Below are 21,824 nucleotides of genomic sequence, written 5' to 3'. Positions count from 1 at the left end.
ATACTAGAATAAAGGTATAAACTGACAAGTGTCAACAAGAACTAGACATCACTTTCCATGAGATCCTTCCTTCCTTCCTTCCTTCCTTCCTTCCTTCCTTCCTTCCTTCCTTCCCTCCTTCCTTCTCTCTCTCTTTCTTTCTCTCTCTCTCTTTTTTTTTTTTTTTTTTTTTTTTTTTTTTTTTTTTTTTTGAATCAGAGTCTCGCTGTGTCACCCAGGCTGGAGTGCAGTGGCATGATCTCGGCTCATTGCAACCTCTGCCTCTCGGGTTCAAGCGATTCTCCTACCTCAGCCTCCTGAGTAGCTGGGATTACAGGCATGTGCCACCAAGTCCGACTAAGTTTTGTATTTTTTAGTAGAGATGGGGTTTCACCATGTTGGCCAGACTGGTCTCAAACTCCTGACCTCAAGTGATCCACCTGCCTCGGCCTCCCAAAATGGTGGGATTATAGTTGTGAGCCACAGCGCCCAGCCTTTTGTATTTTTTGTAGAGATGGAGTTTTACCATATTGCCGAGGCTGGTCTCCAATTCCTGAGCTCAAGGAATCCTCCTGCCTCTCCCTCCCAAAGTGCTGAGATTACAGGTGTAAGTCATTGTGCCTGACCTTTCTGTGGGATTTCAAGGAAGGAAGAGATGTGCTGTGTCTGCAGAAGGCCTCCTTGGTGAGGTGGCATTTACACTGTTCTTGAAAGATGGGTAAGACCCAGCTGTGTGAGGATGGAGGTCAAGAAAGGCAGAGAGTGAAAACAAAGGCATAAAGGTGTCTATTGTTGTGGCCTGAGCCACCCCAAAATACTCTCAATATTGTGTATACTCATAATATTAGTCAACCTCCTACTCCTCCTTCCACCTCATCCTCTACCTCACTCCATCACTTTTCTCCTTAGATTGGGAACAATGGGTCACTTGGCTGCCTTCCCAGCACCTGTGCGAGCTAGCTGTGGCTCATTTTATAGATGAGCAAACAGGGTCCTGTTGAGTATAGTTTTTCCAGTAATCACAGGTACAGAAAGAACCTCTTCTGACATCCTTGGGTCATGTAAGCAAGCAATTCAGGTTCAAAATCATATTAGTTCAGTCAAAACTCTCTTGCTGGGTTGGAAGGCAAATGAATATAGCTCCCTTTCTGACTTTATGAGTGCAAGTTTTTCCATTTGTAATTTTGCATCCTGTCCACAATCTGATCTGAAGAATCCCTAACTAAGAACCAAATACTATACGTCATAGGACAGTTGTATTTTTAGGATAGTAGTATTCTTGGAGATTAACAGTAACTAATCAAGATAAACAGGACTTCCGAGGAGCAGACACACATAAACCATTCAGATCAATGAAAGGACATGCCCAGAGTCAGAGAAAACCACAGCCCACCCTGGAATAAGCTTTACCTTGTAGAGGGTAGCTGAGATTTTACTGAGTCACCTGGAGCAATGCTCTGCATTTTCTGGACTTTTTTGGAGGTGGAAGTAAGAAACGGAAAGTGACTATAATGAAGCCATCAAGGTGTCCTTAGCACTGTTGCTGGGCACATGATGTTATGGGTCTGGGAAATCCAGCCAACGAGGTTCATATTAAAGCATACCTACACCTCTTTACCCATAATTCAAGCTGTCTTATGGGGTATGAACATCCAGCATTTCTCAATTTAGTTTAGGGTGACGGTGAAACAACAACCAGCTTGGTGGCTCTGAGAGGTCTCTATCGATTTCTGTGAAATATCTCGTCTTACAGCAATGCTGGCCACATACAAGAAGTGGTAATAACTACATCATGCTATGAGGCTTAAGAACTAGGAGGGATTCAGTCAATGCCTCCGACCAAGCCAAAAACTAGAAGCAGCATTTGAAGTCTATTCAGAGGCAACATACATAGACAGGCTGGGTGCAATGGTGCATGCCTATAATCCCATCATTTTGGAAGGCCAAGACAGGTGGATCATTTAAGGTCAGGAGTTAGAGACCAGCCTGGCCAACATGGTGAAACCCCATCTGTATTAAAAATACAAAAAATAGCTGTGTATGGTGGTGCATGTCTGTCATCCCAGCTACTCATGAGACTGAGGCTGGAGAGTCACTTGAGCCTGAGAGGTGAGGTGAGGGTTACAGAGAGCCAAGAGCACTCCAACCTGGGTAACAGAGTGAGACTCCATCTCAAAAACAAACAAACACACACACACACACACACACACACACACACACACACACACAAAACCCCATAGACAGAAACTGAACATCCAAGATGGCTACCAAACCAGACGCATACATACATGAAAACAATACAACATCAAACAAGGCAGACGATGTTACCAGAACATAAAATCATTATCAATATTACACAAACATCCTCATCTGGCTCCATCATCATCTGATGGCTGTTACCAAACTGCTTTTGTATAATTGAATATGGGACCCCATCTTGTTCCTGGCACACAGGAGGTGATGAGTGAATGGAAACATGTCGGCTCACATGGTCAAGGAATACATGAGAGGCAATGGTCCTGACTGGACCCTGAAAGGTCCCTGATAGTTCATCATGAAAGGTTACTTTGGACAAGCTCCATCCCCATAGAGTGATGTAAAGCTCAATGAAGGAGGCTGGGTTTGCCCTCATGCTGGGAAAGGAGTGTAGGCACCCACATGTGTCACTTCCATGCTCACAATTTAAACTATTTTGCTGTCAGCCAGGTGCAGTGGCTCACACTTGTAATCCTAGCACTTTGGGAGGCCAAGGCGGGCAGATCACCTGAGGTTAGGAGTTTGAGATCAGCCTGACCAACATGGTAAAACCCTGTCTCACTAAAGATAAAAAATTAGCCAGGAATGGTGGCGCACACCTGTAATCCCAGCTACTTGGGAGGCTGAGGCAGGAGAACTGCTTGAACCTGGGAGGCAGAAGTTGCAGTGAGCTGAGATCATGCCATTGCACTCCAGCCTGGGCAAAAAGAGTGAAACTCCATCTGAAAAATAATAATTGTAATCCCAGCACTTTGGGACGCCAAGGCAGGTGGGTCACAAGGTCTGGAGTTAGAGATCATCCTGGCTAACATGGTGAAATCCTGTCTTTACTGAAAATACAAAAAAATTAGCCTGGGCGTGGTGGCACACATCTGTAATCCCAGCTCCTTGGGAGGCTGAGGCAGGAGAATTGCTTGAACCCGAGAAGCGGAGGTTGTGGTGAGCCGAGATCGTGCCATTGCACTCCAGTCTGGGTGACAGAGTGAGACTCTAAATAAATAAATAAATATAAATAAAACACACGTGCGTGCACACACACATACAAAACAAAACAAAACAAAACCCCACTATTTTTCTGTGATGCCTATGCCAGTGGCCAAGGCAGCAGCACATCAGCGAGCACAGTTCCAGGAGCTCTGCTAGTGCCAGATGGCAGTGATGCATGACATTCCTGCCCATTCTCAGCTGTCTTGCCGTGTATGAACATTCAGCATTTCTGAATTTAGTTTAGGGTGATGATGAAACAACGGCCAGCTTGGTGGCTCTGAGAAGTCTCTATTCACATTAATAGCTGTGTTTTCTGCTTGACAGCTGGTCCCAGGTGCAGCTTTCAGCAAATCCATCACCTGGGTATATGAGTTGGGACAAAAACACACTTAGCCCCTTCGTGGAGATTGACCTTGACATCACTGTGCGACAAGGAGCTTTGTGAGACTGGGTTCAGCTCAAAAAGTTGCCAAACCTACTTGACCATAAATACTTTCTCCATGTAATACCTGTTAATAATGGATAAGCATTTAAAAAAAAATCTGCCTTGTGGCAATTTATGTATAAATAAAATTTTATACAGTTGTTAAAATTTTTTTGTAGCCTAAAATAATTCTTAGCAATTTTTCTGCTTTTCTTTATTAATTTCCTTGTATCTATAATCACTTGTGCTACAGTCACCCATTTTCCCCAGTAATACAGGTTTAATATTCTCAATCCTTACCACTTTACCCTGACACATAGGCACATATCCTGGCTACTTTTTTTGTTGTTGTTGGAAACTGAGTCTCACTCTGTTGTCCAGGCTGGAGTGCAGTGGCGTGATCTCAGCTCACTGCAACCTCCGACTCCTGGGTTCAAGCAGTTCTCTTGCCTCAGCCTCCCGAGTAACTGGGACTACAGGTGTGAGCCAACACGCCCAGCTAATTTTTGTATTTTTAGTAGAGACAGGGTTCACCATGTTGGCCAGGCTGGTCTCAAACTCCTGACCTCAGGTGATCCACCCGCGTCAGGCTCCCAAAGTGCTGGGATTACAGGTGTGAGCCACTGCGCCCAGCCACATGCTACTCTCTTAAAGACAGAGGAGCTGGGCACGTGAGGGCTTGAGGAAGGTGGACATTGTTCAGAGAGGTGAGCTCCAGGCTAGGGGAGGGCAGAGCACACTCCACCAGTGGTTCCCAAACTTGGCTGCTCATTGGAACCACCTGGCAAGGTTTTCAGTCTCTGATAATTGGGGCTCCCCTCACCATCCCCATCCCCCAAAAACTGGTCTAGGTAGAGCCTGGGCATGGAGATCTTTTAGCAGCTCAGGTGATTCTAATGTGCCGCCAGGGTTGAGCACCATTACTCTGTATTATTTGTTACTTGGTAGTTAGGTCTGTGGCTAAGTTTGCAAGAGTTGGATGTAAGAAGAGTAGAAGAGGCAGCAGAGGCAACCCACACAGTGGCAGTGGGATGGGTTGCAGTACAGATGATTTGGTGGACCGACATGAACAGGTGAGCAGCATGACCAGTCGTGGCCTTAAGCGCCATGACCACGCCTGAGATGATGATGGCGGTGCTAATGAAGAAGTTCCTAGGGGTCAGATATTTCATTTTCCCACAATGGATGATGGGATGCTCTTGTATGCTGTCGTGTCCCATTATTTGTGGTAGTTACGTTCTATAGTCACTGTGAACACTGCATTAGCGAATACCGAGTCACTGCTTCTTAGGTTCCTGTGAGTCTCTGGACACAACATTTTCATTACATTATGATTAATACATAACCATACATGGTGTGTGTTTCTGTTTAATGGACACCTTATTTAATATATGGCTGATTCATTACATTGAGTTCACAGCCAATAGCATAGTAGCTCCTGCCTGCAGGACGGTTCTCCAGCGGGCACACCACAGCCTCTGGTGCTTAGCAACAACAGATAGCACTTCAGTAAGCTCTATGCTTGGGGCCATTTATTTTTTATTTTTATTTTTTTTTTTATGGGGAGGGAGGTCTCACGATATTGACCAGGCTGGTCTTGAACTCCTGAGCTCAAGCAATCCTCCCACCTCGGCCTCCCAAAGTGCTGGGATTACAGGCATGAGCCACTGCGCCTGGTCACTTGGGGGCCATTTTAAACAGCAAAATCACCAACGAAAAGCACAGAAGTGTGGAAAGCATAAACTAAATGGACAGCAAAAAGGATACAAGAAGGCAGAGAATCGCCTTGTCCCACCATAGCTGGGAGGGTGTGTGGGGGGCAAATCAAGATTTTTACTGCTCTGGGATGTGCGTGGCTATGAGTGACTGGGAAAACACCTCGAGCACTGATTTTAGGGTTACAAATAAATTTTAGCAAGTAGATAAGTTCACAAACATGGTATCTGCAAAAATGAGGATACACTGTACATAATATATTTCCAATACTTCCTTCTCTTGTCCCAACCATGGTATTCCTTCCTTTCTTCAAAGGCCCACCTACTCTGTCAAGGAGCCTTAGTTGATTTGCACCCTGCCTCTGATCACTGTCTTCTGTGCTCAATTGAGAGAAAACCGGTGAGATAAATCAGTCAATCAATCAATTAACTAATCAATCAATATTAATGAAGTATTTTAAATAACCCAACACAATTTCTGGGAGGTGCTTAGTATAATTTGTTGCTAAGCATAGTTTCTGGAATAAATATAAAAAGCAGTGCCTTCCCAAAAGGAGTTTACCAGTAGTTGAGGAGAAAAGGCTAAGATGGGCAAACAATGCTTAAAATTACCTAGGTCTAGCTTAAAAGAATGTTGCACACCATAAATGCTACAGATGCTTTAAAAAGTTGCCTATCAATAGGAGCTTTAAATAAAACTTTCCTGAGAAATAGAACTTTCATGGGACATTAAGAAGGAAAGACAGATACGGAGAATGATCGAATGAAGTATTCAGCAAGTATAAATGTAGCCTAAGAAGTGGAAATTAGCATCGTATTGTTTTTTTCCAAATAAGAATGAAGAGATGAACTTAGCGAGGACACTTTTGTGAGGAGTTAGGGAGTTGGGGAGCTGGGTGCACGCTCAGGTCTGCCTGATGATGCTTTGTTCCTTCCCCTGAGAGATGTTTTACCACAAACACTGACAGATATTCCTGATAGATTAACCAATACCAAACGTTTTGAATCCTATTCTTATTAGCCACACACGTTTAGCCAGGATCTGAAGGATTCCTCAGTAGCAGCAGATACTTTAATGTAGGGTGAATATATTTGAGAGGTCATTCTTAAGAAAAGTCCAGGCAAGAGGCCCTCAGGTAGTGAATTATTCCATAGGATTCTTTGTTTTTTCTTTTTCTTTTCTTTTTTTTTTTTTCATTTTCTATTTTCTCCATAGGATTCTTGACAGGTTTCAATCACACACCTTCCCACGGGTAATCCACTCCTTCTCTTCAGCAGTAAACTAACGACTACCTACCAATGAACATCACAGGTATAAACCACCTTTCTTTTTTTCTTTTCAGGAATTAGTATGCAAACTTTAGTATTCCTTTCCTAGTAACAAATGACTGCTGTATCAGATTGTGTCACAAGGCAGCTGCTTTGACTTACTGCTCTGCAGCTGGGGCCAGCCTCTTCAGAACATTGTTAATGAGAGAAAGGAAGTGCTTTGGGCACTTCTGGCCCATCAGGCCCTCTGTAAATGTTTGCTATTAATGCAAAGACCAAGTCTCCCACAGTATTCAATTTGTTTCCTTGTAAATTTTTCAAGGTACTGCAATGCTGGGATCCCAGTGAACAGAATCTGGCGTAGAAGAAGTGGGTATCCACTGACCGCGCCTAATCTTACATCTTGGATTTGTAAGTGGCATTTACTGAGTTGAACATGAGCTTAAGCACGCGGTCACACATTCTTTCAGCAAACACTGGTCAGGCACCTGCTACGTGCAAGCACTGCCCTACATGCTGGGATGCTGCTGTAGTAGGAATGAAATAACGCCAGCATTCCTGCATGTGGGCAGTGCGTGTCCTGTACAGAAAGGTACACGAGATAGGCATCCTTACATCCATTGTCCTGGGAGGAAACTGAGGCTTTGAGAAACGGAGAACTTGCCGGGCCCTTTGACTCCATGTCATCCCCTCCCACATCAATGCCCTGAACAGCCTCCTGTACACCTTTAAGGAACTTACTTCGTAATGATTATTAAGAACTCAACGAGACCCCGAACATCACCTCGGCATATCGCGCGCGTCCTTTCTCTAGAGAACCCCAAATGTTAGAAGGCATCAGAGCGCACCTCCTCCGCTCCCGGGGGCACCCCCTTCCTAATACCTTGGGGATAGGTCGGAAGGAAAGGAAAGGAGACGCGAGAGGTATCATCGATGTGCCTGCGAAGCCCAGGCTCCTCCGGAGATCCTTCCCTACAGTAGAAGGCTGGCCCAGGCTGTTCCACTCCCCGGAGCTGCAGACTGAGTCGCCAGGTTTCTGTGCCTTCAAAGCCCTGCGCGACGGCCACACCAAACACCCAAACCTTGGGCAGGGACCAAACGGTCACTTCCCCGCCCTCCGGGCTCAATATGCAAATCCGAGCACCAGGAAGTAGCCGGGACCTCTCGACCGAGCCCAGAGACAGCCAGTTCCTCTCCCGCCGCGCCGGGCCGCGCTGCCGCTCGCTCCCCGGCCGTGGCGCCTCCGGGCCCGACGCGCTGCAGCCTCCAGCCCGCGGCAAGCGGGGCGGCGGCTCCAACCCCTGCCCAGCGCCAGCAGCCCCTCGCCGCGCGTCCCGCATTCCCGGCCAGCAGCCTCCCTCTACGCAGGTCCTGCTGGGCCGCCCCGTCGCGCCCCCTGCTCTGAACTCAAGTCACCGTGGAGCTCCGCCGCCCCGAAACTTTCACCGCGAGCGGGTGAGTCCTCCGCGCGAACCCAAGTGTGGGCGCGGGCACGCGGGCAGTGGGTGCAGGGGCCGCGGCTGTGCCACCAGCCAGAGTCCCGGGCGCAGGGTCGACTCGGGGCCGGGGGCATCGGCGCGGCCCGCGGCGGCTTCCTGGCCGCACAGCCTCCGGGCCCCGGCGGCGAAGGCTCTCAGATGTCTTCAGCCGGCTGGTGACCCGGCCCGGGGGAGCCAGGGTGCGGGGACCGAGGCTCCGCAGGTGTCAGCGGCGAAGCCGCGCAGGGGAGCGGTGGGAGGTGCGGGCGCGGGGGCGGGCTCACCGCGGGTCCTTCCCGGCGAGGACCCGAGGGCCGGCTGCTGTCCCCGCTCCGGCCGCTCCTCGCTCACGGCGGCGAAGCCCCTGCCCTTGCGGAGCGGGCGCGCGGCGGGGATACTGGAGAGAACTCCTCGGATTGTGCAATCTGGTTTCCCCTCTGGACCCTGGGTACCCTGGAAGTGGGAGATGGGGCTCGGCCGGCGCCCTCTCGAGGCCCGCGGACAGCTGCCCTCCCTGGTGGCCTGGGGCAGGAGCGTGACGTCGAGGGTCTGCGGCGGAGGCTGGAGCTCACCCTCCCGCTGTGGCGCCTCTCGGCCTGCGGAGGAGCAGTCCGGTGCTTTTGCCGGCTGAGAGGAAGCGAGAGTTATTTTAAGAATTCAGGGGTTGCCTTTCCTTCGCCTTGGGGGAAGGGCGTAAGAGTCAATTCCCACTTTCCTGCATTCTCTGGGCCCATGGTGGCATCTTTTGCTTGCGGTGCATTCGTAACTTTCCAACAGCCTGCCTGTCGTGTGAACTAGTGGTTGTATCTTCATTTCTTTGTATATCCGTGTGTGTTAATTATCCCAAATTCGCCCTTCTTCGCTGGCTCAGAATCCAGGCCTTGCACTTTTCTGGCTGTATATTTAGGGGACCGATTATTGAAATTCCCTGTTTGAGTTTCTTCATCTTTGAGAGAGCATATATACCTCGGGGACTGTTTAGTACCACAGAGCCCCTAGTACATACCAAACATTTCATAAACTATGTTACTGTTATTTATTGCAGTGACTACTATTCATATAAACGAGGCTTCTTGGTTCTTTGCAGCCTGGTGATATTGAACCTAAGACTACCGTGTCTGATTTAGCCATCTGACTTTCTTAGTAAATCTGCTTAATAAATACATGAGGGATTTGCTGTCCCAAAGCAGGGCCCAGTAGTCTGACTTGCCCTAAAAGAACTGGCCAATAAACTGGTGGGCTACAGAGATGTTTTCTCTCTACAGCCAACACCTAAAGCCATACCCTGGGGAATAGGCACTGCAAGATCCTAGACCTTACTAAGCCCTTCTCTGTAAGAGTAAGCTTTGTTGGGAAAGGGTGGGATCCAGTTAGTCCCTCCATTCTCATTTGGAGGTAAGCAGGTAAGTGCTTTGAGGCCTGAAGAAATTTCATTAGATCATAGAGTCTTTGGTGACTGGGCCTCTTTGGATGTAAATGTGTGGCCCTTTTGCTAAGTGAAGGATAGAGGGCAGCAGATGTAAGGGGAGAGAAAATGGGAGCCAGGAAACTTGAGTTTTGGCCTCTTCCATCATTTAATATACTGTGATTTGGGATAAACCACTTGGGTCATTTATTTAGCCAAAATTTCCTTTATAGCAGCAGTCAGAGTTATATTGATTTGTCTGCAGGTTGATAGTCTGTATTCACCATTACAGTGGAAGCTCCATGAAAACCGCTTCATCTGTCTTGTCCAGAATGATAGCCCCAGTGCCTGGTACATAGTAGGTGCTCAGTTCGAGATTACTTGGAAGAAGGAATGAAGGCCTCCTGTGAGCTTGCCCTATGCAAAACTGAGGACGTAGGGAGATGAAGAAATAGAGCTGGTCCCTAAAGCGTTTGAAGCCTACTGGCCCTTTCTGATGTGGTTTCTAAAACGGGGATTTGAGAGGCTTTGTTGATTGTAAAGTTACCCAGCACTGAGTTACCCACATTTAGTGTTCTAAATGAGAGTCTCCACTCAGCACCGCTCTTCTCTACTTATCACTGGAAGAGAAGTCCTGATGTGGGGTGGTTAAGATGTTTCCTGCAAAGGTAGTTGGCCCAATCCAGAAGACCCACATTATTTTAGAGTCATTGGTGTTACAAAGGTAGGTGGAAACTTTGTAATCCCGCCCTGGCCCCACCCCTCCAATAGCTTTCTTTTAGCAGAAAAGTGGTCCAGCACTGTTCAATGACTTTGAAAGCCTTTTACTTCTATCTGTAGTATTTGTTTTAGAAATAAATCACCAAAACATCTGAGATTCCAGTTGGTTCACATGACTATGTGGAGTTGTAACTTAACAAAATTAAATCATATTTTTCATGTACAAACCCATACTAACTTTAGAAATACATGCCCACAGCAGGGAACCTTGTTATAAGCTCACTCCTACTGATGATCTCAGTGATGCATGGATGAGTGTTAACATTGAGAGGCCACCACAATCATTAGTCAGGACATCGATCAATGTCATATTGACAGCAGAGATAGCCTCAGACCTTTTCTGGCTCTTCCTAGCGATGATGGTGAAGGTGTTAGCACCTTTCATTAGTTCAGGGCTCTGAAGTATTCCTGAACTCGAATTTCATTTGAACCTCTTGTGGCTCCTATAGGATGGAGAAGGACAGATAAAGAAAAAGATTCAGGGGGTTGTCTAAGGTCACGGGCTTGGTTAAGTGGTACCATTAGGCGTAGTAGGTATGTTTTCTGACTCTTTCTACTTGTCCACCTTTGGACTTGTAGTGGGTGCTCAATTACAAATGCCTCTCAACTTAAGATGATGCTGTGTCTCAATAAACCATCGTAAGTTGAAAATACTGAAAGTAGAAGATGCATTTAATACACTTAACCTACTAAACATCATAGATTAGCCTAACCTCCCTTAAACATGGTCGAAACACTCACATTAGGCTACCGTTGGGCAAAATCATCTGACACAAAGCCTATTTTATAATAAAGTGTTGAATAGCTCATGTAATTTATTGAATACTGTATTAAAAGTGAAAAATGAAATGGTTGTATGGGTACTTGAAGTACACTTTTACTGAATGCCTAATGTTTTGCACCATCGTAAAGTTGAAAAATCATTAAGTTGCGGACCATCTGTGCTTAAAAGCAAATAAATAGTTCATTTAACAAGCATTTTAAAAATGAAATCACGAGTTAATTTTCTTTTATCACTTGGTAATTTTCTGAACTAAGTGGCTAATTGCTCAGGACACAGCAGATGCACCATCAAGCTGAGCACTTAAAGCTGTCTTCTAGAAATGAATTTCTGTGCTTTTTAGCACTGTTTCTTGCTTGGGGGTGGGAAAGGGTGGTCTCCAGTAACTGCTAAGATGACACCTATACTGGCTGCTATCCGAGCAGCTCTAGTGACTGTCTTGGGGGCAATCAGTTGCTTATTGGTTAATTACCTGAGTAATACTTTGCAAAGGACTTTCCCCCACCTCTGCTGGAAGTGTCTCCCTGTAAACTTTACCAGCCTCCTGTATGGTTGTTTTATCAGTGAGAACATCATTCAAGTGAAAATATAAATTAAGGAGACAGGGCTCATAGGACACACATGAAAACACTTGATCATTTTGAGTACCTGCTATGTGCAAGGCACTGTTCTAGGCCAACAGTATAGATATACATTGCCTCCCATCTTTTAAGGCTGATAATGCAGAGAAGAACATGGAAGAGGAAGTTAGGTTTTTTTTTTTCCAGTCAGAAATACTGAAAGATTTCTTACAGCTGCCTGGTTTCCTGATACTTAAATTGTGAAACTTTGAGTTCACTCCATTATCATTTCTAAAATTTATTTTGAATAAGTTCCCTTTTGGGGGAAACACCCACGCATAGAAAATGGTATGGAAATCTGCCAGTGGAGGGATTAGAAATTTTGTAACAGTTAGTTTAAAGACTTGGAGCTTTTGAGGTTTTTGTTGTTGTTGTTTTGTTTTTTCGTCTTTTTTGAGATGGAGGCTCACTCTGTCGCCCAGCCTGGAGTGCAATGGTGCAATCTCAGCTCACTGCAATCTCCACCTCCTGGGTTCAAGCAATCCTCCCTGCCTTTGCCTCCCAAGTAGTTGGGATTACTTACAAGCATATGCCACCACACCCAGCTAATTTTTGTATTTTCTGTAGAAATGGGGTTTCACCATGTTGGCCAGGCTGGTCTTGAACTCCTGACCCCAAGTGATCCTCCCACCTCGGCCTCACAAAGTGCCGGGATTACAGGTGTGAGCCAGTGTGCCTGGCCTCTCTGGGGTATCTTTGGCTTAAGTTAGTTGGAAGGGCTCTCTTTATTTTTTATTATGCCTCCCACTGAAGAGACAAGAGTTTTTGCTCCTGTCACCCAGGCTGGAGTGCTTTGGTGCGATCTCAGGTCACTGCACCTCCATCTCCCGGATTCAAGTGATTCTCCTGCCTCAGCCTCCCTATTAACTGTGATTACAGGTGCCCACCACCACGCCTGGCTAATTTTCGTATTTTTAGTAGAGATGGGGTTTCACCATGTTGGCCAGGCTGATCTCGAACTCCTGACCTTAGGTGATCTGCCTGCCTCGGCCTCCCAAAGTGCTGGAATTACAGGTGTGAGCCACCGTGCCTGGCCCTCTCTTGTAATTTAGAAGAGCAAGTTTAAATAATTATTTGGGATGATGTATTAAAAAGCCTCATCCATGGTGACAAGAGCAGGGGCCTGTAGTAGCCTTTGTTGTTTATCTTCTTCATCCTGTTCTGTACTCATTTTCTCTCATTACTGAATTAGCCGGCAGCATTCCTTATTTGCCACAGAGCTGTTTCTTGAAAGCTGTATTTACACTCAGGGTATAGTTTTCCTTGGTATAGAACTCTTCCATGGCATTGCTTTTTCACTGGCCTTTATTAACCCTCAGGCTTCCAGTATCCCTTCTTCTGCTCTCCCCAGTTCTTTCCCTATCATCTTACAAAGCCTTCTGCATCCAGGAATTGGCATGAGCTGACCGTGTAGGGGAAGAGATTGTCAGTTAATCTCATTATTGTAAATGCTCAGTGTTCAGAACGCTGCTACTTAAATGACATCCTATAGAACTGCATGAATTGGGATACATTTAAAGAACCATTTCAGTGGCTGTTTCTTGATGGTTGAGGCTCTGCTTTTGGGTTGTAGAACACTGGGAAGAAGTCTTCATAGCTCAGAGAGTTTTTTAGTTGGTCTCATTTCCTTTCTACAGTCCATGCTTCAGACAAAGTTACATATTGCTTGCCTGCCCACACCTTTCTGTGAGCATCTGAAATCTCGCTCACTCCTCTTTATTGACACCAGACCATACTGGTTGGAAACTTCTTTCCAGTCCCCACCTTCCTGTCTCCGTTGGTAAAACAGCTGGTGGAGAGGTCTTCGGCCAGTCTTTGGGCCTACCCTTGGGCGCTGGTACAGTGAGACTGGGGAGATGGGTGTGTGTTCATTCTACCTCCCACTGAAGCAATGACGTCATGTGGGTGTTTGTGCCTCTGGGTGCCCCCACTCTTCCTGTAAATGTTAACCCCCACAGAGGTGAGGGGAATGGAGAAGCTTGTCTCAGAGAGGCTCTCTGGAGAGGGAGGACCACTTCTGCTTTCCAGGGGGAAGCTGTGTCACGGAGAGCAGAACTGTAGCCCGATGCTGGACGGAGAAGGCCCCAGAGGAGGCAGGCAAGGAAGTGATACTTCCTCCTCCCCAGGCCTCGGGCCGGCCTGGGTCATTTGCCTGCAGCCCCACCTTCCTTACCACCCAAGGCTGCGTTTTCCTCGGGGTTCTTTCTACCCTCTGCTGCCCTCTGAATTTTCAGTTTGCCCTTAAGTGAGGGGTGGGGTAGGGATGGGAGAGAGGAGGAGTCTGGAGTCATAAGTGCAGAGCCTGCTTTGAAAGCCTATCCTGGCCATGCCTGACGTTTTCAGCAATGGAAAAAATGTACATTTTGAAATTCTCTGTTATGGAAAGTATTATGAAACTCTTGGGTAGATGTTTAGAAATCTTTTAATGTTCAGGCTACATAATAATTTTTAAATACTAACTATAATAATTCAGGACTATTTAAAAAATTGTTAAATTCCTTGTTAAATTCTTGGGATAGAACAGTGGCTGTCAAACATCTTCTTTTTCTTTTTTTTTTTTTGAGATGGAGTCTCGCTCTCACCCAGGCTGGAGTGCAGCGGTGTGATCTCCACTCACTGCAACCTCCACCTCCCAGGTTCAAGGGATTCTGCTGCCTCAGCCTCCCGAGTAGCTGGGATTACAGGCATGCGCCACCATGCCTGGCTAATTTTTGTATTTTTAGTAGAGACGGGTTTCACGATGTTGGCCAGCCTGGTCTCGAACACCTGACCTCAGGTGATCTGCCCGCCTCGGCCTCCCAAAGTGCTGGGATTACAGGCATGAGCCACGGTGCCCACCTGTTAAACTTATTTGACCACAACCCATAGCAAGAAACATTTTACCATGTGCTCAATAAGCAACTATCTGTAGACAAAACAAAATAGAAAAAGGAAAATACAATCTGGTGGAAGAGCCCCTCCCCTTAACTTGCTAGGGAATGTGGCCTGGAGCAGCTTTTCTGAGGTAGGCTTGGCCAACTCCATTAGAGTTTGTTCTTTGTTTGTTCTGATGCATAATAGATATACATAGTTTCAGGGCACATGTGATAATTTAATACATTCATGTAATTTGTAAAGAATAAATCAGTGTATTTGAGATAGCCATCACCTTAAATATTTGTTTTCTTTTTAAATGCTAGAATCTTTTGAATTCTTCTAGCTGTTTTGAAATGCACGATAGTTAATTGTGAACTCTAGTCACCCTGCTAGGTCTTATTTCTTCTATCAAACAGTATGTTTGTATCCATTAATCAACATTTTTTCATCCCCCTCTTCCAATGCACAGAGGTGGGCAGTCCAGCAGGGAGTTTTATTAAACAAACACAAATTAAGTCACATTCATATAATGGGATACTTTGTAAATATCTTAAAAGATAAAATGTTCAATTACAGTTACTAATATGAAAAACATTTTTTCAAAAGCTGAACAGGGCCAGGAGCAGTGGCTCTTGCCTGTAATTCCAGCACTTGGGGAGGGTGAGGCAGGAGGATTGCTTGGGCTCATGAGTTCAAAATCAGCCTGTGCAACCGGGTGAGACCCTGTCTCAAACAAACAGACAACAACAAAAGAGCTGAACACAAACTAGTAGATGACATGATACCATTTCTGAAATAAAATATTCATATATGGACACTTCATCTATAAGCTCTGCATTTCAAACAATTTTTATACTAAGGTCTTTTTTTTTTTTGTGAGACGGAGTCTGACTCTGTCGCCCAGGCTGGAGTGCGGTGGCCGGATCTCAGCTCACTGCAAGCTCCGCCTCCCAGGTTCACGCCATTCTCCTGCCTCCGCCTCCCAAGTAGCTGGGACTACAGGCGCACGCCTCGTCGCCCGGCTAGTTTTTTGTATTCTTTAGTAGAGACGGGGTTTCACTGTGTTAGCCAGGATGGTCTCGATCTCCTGACCTCGTGATCCGCCCGTCTTGGCCTCCCAAAGTGCTGGGATTACAGGCTTGAGCCACCGCGCCCGGCCTATACTAAGGTCTTAATAGTGATTATTTCTGGTTGACAGTTGAATGCTGTTTTTTCTTCTGTATGTCTTTATATTTAAAAGAATGAGCATCTCATATATATATATAAATATATCCTGTATGTAAAACTTATAATATATTTATTTCCAAAACTCGATGGCGAACTTACCAACATATATATATTAATACACTTATATATTATATATCTTTTATACACTTTTTTTTTTTTTTTTTTTTTTTTTTCCTGAGACAGAGTCTTGCTCTGTCATCCAGGCTGGAATGTGATGGTGTGATCTCGGCTCACTGCAACCTCCCCCTCCCGGGTTCAAGTGATTCCTGTGTTTCAGCCTCCTGAGTAGCTGGGATTACAGGCACACACCACCACGTCCAGCTACTTTTTGTATTTTTAGTACAGATGGGGTTTTGCTCTGTTGGCCAGGTTGGTCTCGCACTTCTGGCCTCAAGTTATCCGGCCGCCTCAGCCTCCCCAAATCCTGGGATTACAGGCATAAGTTATTGCGCCCAGCTCCTTATATGATTTTAAAATGGCAGGATATAAGAAGCAATGGAATGAAGCCAGTGGGACTGCAGAGGGCAGGTGGGAGCAGACAGGAACTTTGGAGCTAGAGTGGCTTGAAAGATGCTTGATGGATATAATTGTAAGAGTTCTGTCTCAGGAGAGTTGATGTGCTGTAAATGTTGTAAATAGAATATTTTCTTAAAGAACCTTCCACTGCTATGTTTAGTATTCAGTTTAGCAAACTTTTCCTGGGTAGCTACTGGGAGTCCTGCAGTGTTAGGAGTTGGGGTACAAGCCTGCTGTGTTGGTGGAAATCCTGAAGGGAGTCAGCCACACACCCTGGAAGAAGGGGCTTTTCTGAGAAAGGACAGCCCAACTGGGTATTACCGGAGCTTATTCCAGAGAGGCAGTGGGAGGCTCCACCCGCAGGCTTGGAGGGTGCTTGGCCCTAATACTAAATGTTGGACTTCATGGCATCAATGAAGGAGAATCATTGGAGCCTTTTAGTATGAAGCTAATTTTTTTGTCCACCACAGGCAACTTCTTGTCTAGACTCTTTTACAATATGGCATTTGTGACATAGCCAAGAGTGAAGACACATTGAACACTGACTTAATGCTTTGAGTAGGTGGAGAGTTGAATGACTCAAAGCTACTTCTCCAGAGATTAATTTGAAGCTAGAAAGTAACCTTTATTTCTGTTTTCTGTGACAGCAATAGGCTTAAGCTTGTAACCGTTATCCACAAGTAGGTACTTGATACCTCCCCTAAATGACCTGGAGAGTGACAGATACAGTAATGGGCACAATCCCTGGTTTTTTGTTGTTTTTAAGACAGAGTCTCACTCTGTCACCCAGGCTGGAGTGCAGTGGCGTGATCTCACTCACCAGGGGTTTGGCCACCACGCCTGGCCGAATACCTGGTTTTGAGCAAAATTTTAATATGGAATTTATGGTTGTTAGTATAATGAAATGCGGCACCATAGCAGTTGATTTTTGTCTTTCAGAACCACATTGGCCTTTTGTATTGTTTCAAATTTGATAGATGCCCAATGTAGATAACAAACTTTTTCCCTCATGTGTATTTATTTATTTATTTGTTTGTTTGTTTATGTGTTTGTTTTGAGATGGGGTCTTGCTCTGTCGCCCAGGCTGAAGTGCAGTGGTGCAATCTCAGCTCACTGCATCCTGCATCCTCCGCCTCCTGAACCCAAGCCATCCTCTCACCTCAGTCCTGGGTAGCTAGGATTACAGACCCCGCCACCAGGCCTGCCTAATTTTTGTGTTTTTTTGGGAGGCCAAGGCGGGAGGATAACTTGAGCTCAGGAGTTTGAGACCAGGCTGCAATCCCAGGCTGGAGTGCAGTGGTGCAGTCATAGCTCACTGTACCCTTGACCTCCTGGACGAAAGCCATCTTCCCACTTCAGCCTCCCAAGTAGCTGGGACTACAGGTGTGTGCCACTATGCCTGGCTTATTTTTTATAGAGATGGGTTTGACTATGTTGGCCAGCCTGGTCTCACACTCCTAAGCTCAAGGGATCCACCCACCTCAGCTTCCCAAAGTGCTAGGATTACAGGCATGAGCCACCGCAGCCAGCCCATGTATGTTTATCGAGTGGTGTATGTTAGTCATGATAGTGGGTGGTTTGGGGAAATACCAACATAAGTAAATGGGAGGTTTCTATCCTAGAGGAATTTGTTGTCCTCTGTTCTCTCTGGATTGTTCACAAACCAGAATGCTGATCAATGACTTTGCTGGGGTTGTGGGTGGGCAACTTGCTCAGGAGATCCCTGGCACCCAAATGAGAGCCCAGAAATCACTCTGAGTGGTCAAAAGTAAGGCAGGGTAGGGCAGTAGAGCACAGGGTGTCGAATTAATTGCATGTGAGGGCTGAAATCCCAGGTCTGTCCCTTCCTAACTGTGGGCTGCTGCTGGCAAGGTGCTGGCCTTGCTAGCCGCAGAGTTCTCATGTTTAAACCTCAGCAGTTTGTTGTGAGTGTTCTAGGTTACAGTGGATTCCAAACTAGCCACAAGTGAAGCACATAGCTAAATGGTAGTCATTGGTATTGTTATCAAAAGCAAGTTGCTTAGCTGGGTGCAGCTAAGCAGCTGGGTGCAGCTCACACCTATAATCCCAGCACTTTGGGAGCCTGAGACGGGCGGATTGCTTAAAGCCAGGAGTTCAAGGCCAGACTGGGCAATAAAGTGAGAACCTGTCTCTATAGAAAAAAAAATAAGAATAAATAAAAACAAATAAAAATTACTCAGAGTGCCGTGATGTGAGCCTATAGTCTCAACTACTCAAGAGAGTGAGTCAGGAGGATTGCTTGAGCCCAGGAGATTGAGGCTGCAGTAAGCAATGATTACGCCACCACACTCCATCCTGGGTGACAGAGCAACAGCCTGTTTGTAGAATAATAATAACAATAATAAAAAGAAAGTTGCTTGGGATGGCTACTATAAAAAATGAGAAATCGTGATGAAATCATGTCATGTTGAAAAAGAACACAAAAACAAAAATCAGAAAATAACAAGTGGTGCCAAGGATATGGAGAAACTGGAATCCTGTGCATTGTTGGTGGGAGTGTAAAATGCTGCAGCTATGATGGAAAATCATATGGTAGTTCCTCAAAAAGTTAAACATAGAATTGCTATGTGATGCAGCAATGTTACTTCTGGGTATGTACCCCAAAGAACTGAATGTGGGGTCTCAGAGATATTTGTACACTTGTGTTCATAGTAACATTATTCACAATAGCCAAGAATTAGAAGTAACTCATGTTCATCAATGGATGAAACAAAATGTGGTTTATACGTACATTGGAATTTTTTTTGTTTGAAACAGGGTTTTACTCTGTCACCCAGGCTAGAGTACAGTGGCGCCATTACAGCTCACTATAGACTTGACCTCCTGGGCTCAGGTGATCCTTCCACCTCAGCCTCTTGAGTAGCTGGGACTACAGGTGCATGCCACCATGCCTGGCTAATTTTTTGTATTTTTTGTAGAAATAACGTTTTGCCATGTTGTCCAGGCTAATCTTGAACTCCTGGGCTCAAGCAACCTACCTGCTGTGGCCTCCCAAAGTGCTGGGATTGCAGGCATGAACCACCGTGCCCAGCCATACAATGGAATGTTATTCAGCCTTTAAAAAAAGGAAATGCTGGCTGGGCGCGGTGGCTCATGCCTGTAATCCCAGCATTTTGGGAGGCTGAGGTGGGCGGATCACCTGAGGTCAGCAGTTTGACACCAGCCTGACCAACATGGAGAAACCCCATCTCTACTAAAAATACAAAATTAGTCGAACATGGTGGTGCATGCCTGTAATCCCAGCTACTCGGGACGCTGAGGCAGAAGAATCACTTGAACCCAGGAGGCAGAGGTTGCAGTGAGCCGAGATCCAGCCACTGCACTCCAGCCAGCCAGGGCAACAAGAGCGAAACTCCGTCTCAAAAAAAAAAAAAAAAAAAAGGAAATGTTGACACGTGGTACAACGAGGACAAAACTTGAGGACATCATGCTAAGTGAAATAAGCCAGACACAAAAAGACAAATACTGTATGAGTCCACTAATATGAGGTTCCTCAAACAGTCAAATTCATAGAGACAAAAAACAGAATGGTGTCTTCCAGGGGCTTGATGGGGGAAGGAATGGGAAGTTACTCCTTAATGGATACAGAGTTTCAGTTTTACAAGATGAAAAGAGTTCTGTAGATGGATGGTGTGATGATTATACAAGAATATGAATGTACTTAATGCCACTGAGTTATACACTTAAAATAGTTATGATATAAATTTTATATTGTGTTTATTTTACCACAACTTTAAAGAATGAAAAAAAAGTTGCTTGATGAGCAGAAATGTGTACAAATAGACAGAGGTGTCCTTGAGGATATTTCATTAAGTTTGATAAATTGCTCTTCTTCTGGCTGGGTATTTACCTACCAAGCAGATGGGTGTTCACTTTTTTGGCAGAGAGGGGACAGGATCTTTACTCTTTGTCATTTAATACATTGTCACGTGGATTGCTGGCTGACAGTATATTGAAATGACTGTGATGTGGGAGAAGGAATGATAATGGAGAAATTTACAAAGGCAGAGATTGTGGATTACAAAGTAAGGAAAAACTTCTAACAATCAAAGCTGCCTGCATGGGTCCTGGAGAAGGGTCCTTCTCCATCATTAAACGTTTGTCAGCAAAGGCTAAGAGATTCTTACAAGACCTTTTAGAAAAGGTTGCATTAAGGCGGGGCATGGTGGCTCACACCTGTAATCCCAGCACTTTAGGAGGCTGAGGCAGACAGATCACGAGGCCAGGAGTTCAATACCAGCCTGGTCAACATAGTGAAACCCCATCTCTTCTAAAAATACAAAAATTAGCTGGGTGTTGTGGCACGCACCTGTAGTCCCAGCTACTCGGGAGGCTGAGGCAGGAGAATCACTTAAACCCAGGAGGTGGAGGTTGCATTGAGCCGAGACCACACCATGGGACTCCTGCCTGGGCGACAGAGCAAGACTCCATCTCCAAAAAAAAAAAAAAAGGAAGTTGCATTAGATGGCTCTAAAAGGTGCTTTCTGATTTGATGATACGGTTATGTTAATATTTCTAGCCACGCACTCATTGACTCTAAATTATATAATAAGAAAGTATCTTTTTTTTTTGAAGCAGGGTCTTGCTCTGTCACCCAAGATGGAGTGCAGTGACACCATCATAGTTCATTGCAGCCTTGAACTCCTGGGCTCAAATGTTCCTCCCATCTCGGGATCCCAAATTCCTGGGATTACAAGCATGAGCCATTGTGCCTTGCCAAAGAAAGAATATTTCTGACAGAGTTCTTTCTAACAGGATTCGAGGGAATTTTTCAACAAGTTTTCCCAATGCAGGAGTGTGTGTGTATGTGTGTGTGTGGGTGCGTGTGTTTAAAATTTAAGTATGACACTTACATAGAAAAGTGCAGAAAACAGAAGAATCTAGCCAAATGCAGAGTCTTGTGTAACCACCCCAAGATCAAAAGCAGAATGATGTTGACCCTCCCCAAGCAGTACTCCCCTGAAAGGCATCTGCCATTCTGCTTCTAGTTTTTGTTTAGTTTCCAATGTAGGCTTTTAAACAATAAATTGTAGGGAATTGAAAAGCAGTACAAAGCCATTTGGTTTGGCAAATAAACAGATTTTCAAGCTGTGGGTTTGGCTACCACCGGCATCTCTCTGTGTGTGGAATTTACTTGCAATTCAACTGGAGAGCAAGACCTCTTCCTGTTTTACCCTGGCAATTCAGTTGCTAAAATTCTCACACATGAGTTTGATCTGAGCCTTATTTAAATACCTTTTTATTCATCCATTAATTAGTAAAATTAGTTGGCACAAGCCATATATAGCTGGTTTTTCTGCACAGCCAAGTAAATTTATAAATGCAAATATGTGGGTGTGATAAGGGTGGTTTCCACTGACCCACATGTAATCAAACATCCTGTTATATGACACAGTGCCAGTCTGTGCATAGGCATTTGAAAGTACTGACTGGGTTTGTGAATTCAGTGATGCTATTCTTCAGTAAAATAAGGACTCATTTTTCTGATGTTAAGGAACACAGCACCTTTG

At 45.3% G+C, this 21,824-nt stretch overlaps 1 protein-coding gene across 2 annotated transcripts in view; it reads left to right on the top strand.

The window, feature by feature from the left end:
- The first annotated feature begins 6,937 nt into the window (after nucleotides 1-6,937).
- Nucleotides 6,938-21,824, top strand: part of LYN (LYN proto-oncogene, Src family tyrosine kinase) — a 142,770-nt gene continuing 127,883 nt past the window's right edge. The window contains exon 1 of one of the 2 annotated variants that reach the window (XM_017861651.1): nucleotides 6,938-8,085. The gene's annotated coding sequence lies outside the window, so the exon portion shown is untranslated. The remainder of the gene's footprint in view (nucleotides 8,086-21,824) is intronic. The other variant, XM_017861652.1, reaches the window with a different exon arrangement.

Source organism: Rhinopithecus bieti, unplaced genomic scaffold (genome assembly GCF_001698545.2).
Source record: "Rhinopithecus bieti isolate Rb0 unplaced genomic scaffold, ASM169854v2 scaffold_62033, whole genome shotgun sequence".
NCBI classification, from domain to species: Eukaryota; Metazoa; Chordata; class Mammalia; order Primates; family Cercopithecidae; genus Rhinopithecus; species Rhinopithecus bieti.
Note: the sequence above shows the minus strand (reverse complement) of the source record. Positions and strands in the feature narration are given on the sequence as shown.